Source organism: Salvelinus alpinus, chromosome 2, assembly GCF_045679555.1.
Source record: "Salvelinus alpinus chromosome 2, SLU_Salpinus.1, whole genome shotgun sequence".
In the NCBI taxonomy this organism is placed as follows: Eukaryota; Metazoa; Chordata; class Actinopteri; order Salmoniformes; family Salmonidae; genus Salvelinus; species Salvelinus alpinus.
Genome location: NC_092087.1, coordinates 37,749,439 through 37,754,251, shown reverse-complemented (window position 1 = coordinate 37,754,251; position 4,813 = coordinate 37,749,439). Strand labels below are relative to the sequence as shown.

Genomic DNA, 4,813 nt, shown 5'->3' with positions numbered 1-4,813 from the left:
TGTAGTGTTTATTGTTTTGTTCGGTGTCATTTTTATTCAATAAAGGAAAATGTACGCTCACAATGCTGCACCTTGGTCCTCTTCTTTTAACGGCCGTGACATCTACCTTCAGTTTATACATATTATACACATTTTACAGACACAATCTATTTTACAATAGTTATATTTTGTTTGTTTTTAGTCCTTCCTCTATCTCTGATCTCCATCCAGTTTGATTTCTATTTGTAACTGTGCTATTTCACAAAATGTCTGAACCTATATACATTTTACATTGGTTATCTTGGTATTAGTCCCACCCTTCAGCTCCATTCAACCGCTCCCATCTATCTCTTAAAACCATCCATTTTGGATTTCCATTTGCCATATATTTTTCAACTGTGCTGTGATGCTTCACAAAAGTACTGAACCTTTCTATTCTCATAGCTTCTACAGATTGTAAATTAAAGATACTTTTTTTTGCTAAAATAATTATATTACTGATTGATTGACTATGACTTTTCAAATCACCCAGTTTTGCTGTCTGCAGCGTTAGTTCGAGGCAAATGTTGTAATTCTTCAGCCATTCCTGCACCTGTGACCAAAAACATTCAGAAGCTAGCTATGATTTTTTATTCATATTTATTTTTTATTTTACCGTTATTTTACCAGGTAAGTTGACTGAGAACACGTTCTCATTTGCAGCAACGACCTGGGGAATAGTTACAGGGGAGAGGAGGGGGATGAATGAGCCAATTGTAAACTGGGGATTATTAGGTGACCGTGATGGTTGAGGGCCAGATTGGGAATTTAGCCAGGACACCGGGGTTAACACCCCTACTCTTACGATAAGTGCCATGGGATCTTTAATGACCTCAGAGAGTCAGGACACCCGTTTAACGTCCCATCCGAAAGACGGCACCCTACACAGAGCAGTGTCCCCAATCACTGCCCTGGGGCATTGGGATCTTTTGTTTTTTAGACCAGAGGAAAGAGTGCCTCCTACTGGCCCTCCAACACCACTTCCAGCAGCACCTGGTCTCCCATCCAGGGACTGACCAGGACCAACCCTGCTTAGCTTCAGAAGCAAGCCAGCAGTGGTATGCAGGGTGGAAGATATATTCAGAAACAGAATTTAAACAGTACACTACACTTCCTATGAATCACGTAAATACTCTAAAACCTATTCATCTCTATCTAATTTCCTTCATCTGCACTGATCTGAGGATAGGTATAGTATTTCATCAAGTGAGAGACAATTTCAACCAGTAGAGAATGTGAAACGCTTTCTTGAAAGAAGTTCATTATCCAAGTGTTATAAATACATAATACATGCATTATAAATATTATAATTGTAATATTATAAACACAAGTTGAATCTGTTCTTCAATGCACATCTGGTGTGCATTATAAAACACAGTGAGGTAGAAAGAAGAGGTGGGGAGAGAGGTGTGAGAGAGTAAAAGAGAGAAAGGGAAATAGGTAAGAGGAGCAGGGAAGGCATAAGATTAATGAATTACAGTGCTACTCTAATATTCTCTCAGTTCATCACAATTACATAATAGTGTATCTAGTGGTGTCTCCTAACCAGCCTTGGGCCCCCAGTTGGTCCGAAGGTTATCTTAAGAGTGGGTGAGGTGGTGATGACGGGACTGGAAGTTGGCTTCCTCTCTCATCAAAACATACCTGCAGACGAGAGACAGATGGATAGAAAGATAGAATAAAAAAACACAAGGCTTAATCATGCTAACACTGTCAGTCATCATAATCAGCATGTGAAATACAAAACTGACCTTGGATCATTAACTCTGGGACTACTACATCTCTATCTGTACTTCAATGTAAAGCATATCTTTAATAATACTTCCTGTTGACCCGACCACGTCTCACCTCTGATCATGCTGTGCCCTCTATGTAGACAGTTCAGATGCGGGAGGGGTTTACCGACACAGCTGATATAACCTAGAGGATTTAGGGAGAAGGCTGTGAAGTGAAGGAGAGAGACTGATATTGAGAAAAGGTCATTAAAAAGAGTGTTCAACAGGAATCTGTGTGTGTCCTGGTGTCCACACTAAGTGGCTACAAAGTTATTTATACTTAAAAACATGCAGACACATGAGGACAAACAATATAGAGTAGTTATATAAATAATGAACTCTCCATGGTTGGTCCTCTTTCCTATTCTTTGAAGATGGAAGAAGCCAGTTATACACCTGAGCCTGCTTGCTGCATAACACAATCCATCAATCAGATTGATACACGAGTGTGTAGGTGTGGGTTGTAGGGTGTCTAATTGTAAAAAAAATTATCAATATGGGTGACTCTTAAAAGATCCTGTTTTGTTTTTGTACAGACAAACAGAGCCCTTACCTGAGAAGTAGAAATCAAAGGGAGATAAACTGGGAATTGAATAACTGCAGTAGACATAGCTAAGTAAATGGAAGAATACTTTTTTAGCAATGTAGATGGCTTTTAAAAGAGCCTTTGGTTGTGCATAGTGTAGTCTATGGTGTTGCCAGGGAACAGCACCCTCTTCAAAGAAGTAGGAGATGAAGATCTCCCGCACACGGATTTCCTCCCTTGTTGCGTTGTTGGCCCCCATCCCTGAAACAATCTGCAGAGAGCAGACCTCTCCTCTGGCACACGGCGACGAGCTGCAGATCCCCTCCTGGTCCTCGTGTCCATCCTCATGAAGTTATGCAGGAAACAGGTAGCATTCACATGCTGAATTCCCCTAGGAGGCAGTCCCAGATGGCCCTGGTCACCCAACCTTGCAGTGCTCTGCATAGTAACTGTAGGGTAGTTAGATACATTTGTTTTGAAGGAATCTTCAATAGCAAGGTATCTGTAGGAATATGGAAGATGGCATTATTAGACACCAGGTAATTGTGGATTACTAAAGTATAATTAAGCAATAAGGCCTGAGGGGGTGTGGTATATGGCCAATATACCACGGCTAAGGGCTGTTCTTAGGCACAACGCAACGTGTAGTGTCTGGATATAGGCCTTAGCTGTGGTATTTTGGCCATATACCACAAACCCCCAAGATGCTTTATTGCTATTATAAACTGGTTACCAATGTAATTAGAGCAGTAAAAATAAATGTTTTGTCATACCCGTGGTATATGGTCTGATATACTATGGCTGTCAGCCAATCAGCATTCAGGGCTCGATCCACACAGTTTATAATATCTCTTATAACAAATCATGATAACATAGATGCATATGCACACACATGTGCACGTGTAGCATGTGACAACAGCAGGATCATAACAAGGATAGCATCACAAATGAATACATAAATACCACTTGAAGCTTGATGAAGAGTTGGTCATTTGAATCAGCTGTGTACAATAGTGCTAAGGATAAAACAAAAATGTGCACCCCTTTGTGTCCCCAGGACCAGGACTGAGAACCACTGCTCTTCATTGGGACCTCTTCGTCTGCTGACAGGCTTTAGCAGCTCTCTGTATATGAGGCAAGAAAACATCACAAGAAACAGACTTCGTTATACTCAAAATAGACAGCACTGAATATTATGTTACTATATCTCTGTACTCACTTCTAGGAACTGGAACTACACAAAAGTACCTGCCCTATCCAGAATAACCTACTCTCTCACTTTGACAGTTGGGGCTGCTATCCTTTCACCCTCCTGCATGGCTGTTAGCTAGCTACCTACAAATGCATTTGGAGTTAGTTAGTTTTTTACAATGATAAATACATCAAGATGGCTAGCTAATATGAAGTTAGGTCGCTGGTGATATTTAATTAACTTAGCTAGCTAGCTATACAGTATGTAAAGTTGGCTAGATAGCTAGCTGGCTACGTTGGCAGCTCATTTGAGCTTGCCTGCACTGTAGCTAGTTAGCTAATAATGTATCGTTTTTATTACGTTTTCGAAATGTATTTACTTCCTTGAATAGGTTCTCCCAGTTATGTGGACGATTGGAAACAGGGAAGCAAAGTGTATTTGTCACCAGAGCGGTTTAGAGAATATTACTATTTACCTGTGAATAAATTCAGGAAGTAGAGATTTACCAATGTAAGAACCAGACCTTCATACAAACTTGCTATCTTGAATTATTGACGCACAATCAAAACGCTGCTATATGCTGCCAGCACACCCACAAGCGAGCCACTGTGAGCGGCCAAGCAGCACGCCGCCATTTATCGCGTACTAATATACACGTACTCTGGTGCAGTTCATCACTGGCATACAAAATAGGTTTCTCTGCCGAAAGGCTTTATAAAACATGTCACTGCACAGTAGCAGTCAATGAGGCAAATATGCAATTTTAAGGTTAAATATGGATCTAGTCGACATTTGTAACAACATAACTTGCCTAAATTCGGTTAATGATTCACATTGGCAACCTTGAGCAGCAGGCTGCCGAGGAAAGGTAACATTTTAGTGTTTCAGAGGCATTGATGGAATATAATTAAATGCTGCACTAGCCTAGCCTTGTTGTAGCCGAATCAACTAATGCTGTCAACTAGTTAAAGCTAGTGTCCATATATTTAGATACCTATATAGTGTAATTACCCATTTACTTGTGAATATTTCATTATGATGCCTTTATTTGCATATCGGTTACTAGGGTAGCCTAAATGATGATGACCACTTCATTTTTTTTTAAACAGATCACTATCTATATAAAAAAAAAAAACATTTTAGATGTAGTGAATGGTTAGACATTAGGCATTTATCTATTAGAGTGCGCACATGGACACCTAGTGGAAATAATGTGGAAATCAATTTATCATGCATAATCTTGGCCAGGGATATACAAGTGGTATAAATATCATGCTGCTGGCCAATCCGATCCCTACTAGT

The 4,813-nt window shown here is 40.0% G+C and overlaps 1 long non-coding RNA gene across 1 annotated transcript; it reads right to left on the bottom strand.

The window, feature by feature from the left end:
- Positions 1 to 634: 634 nt before the first annotated feature.
- Positions 635 to 4,122, bottom strand: LOC139560178 (uncharacterized). Its single transcript, XR_011671879.1, has 3 exons — positions 3,987 to 4,122; positions 1,867 to 3,443; positions 635 to 1,662 (listed from the first exon to the last, which is right to left on the bottom strand). It is a non-coding gene; the product is annotated as an uncharacterized lncRNA (long non-coding RNA).
- Positions 4,123 to 4,813: the final 691 nt, after the last annotated feature.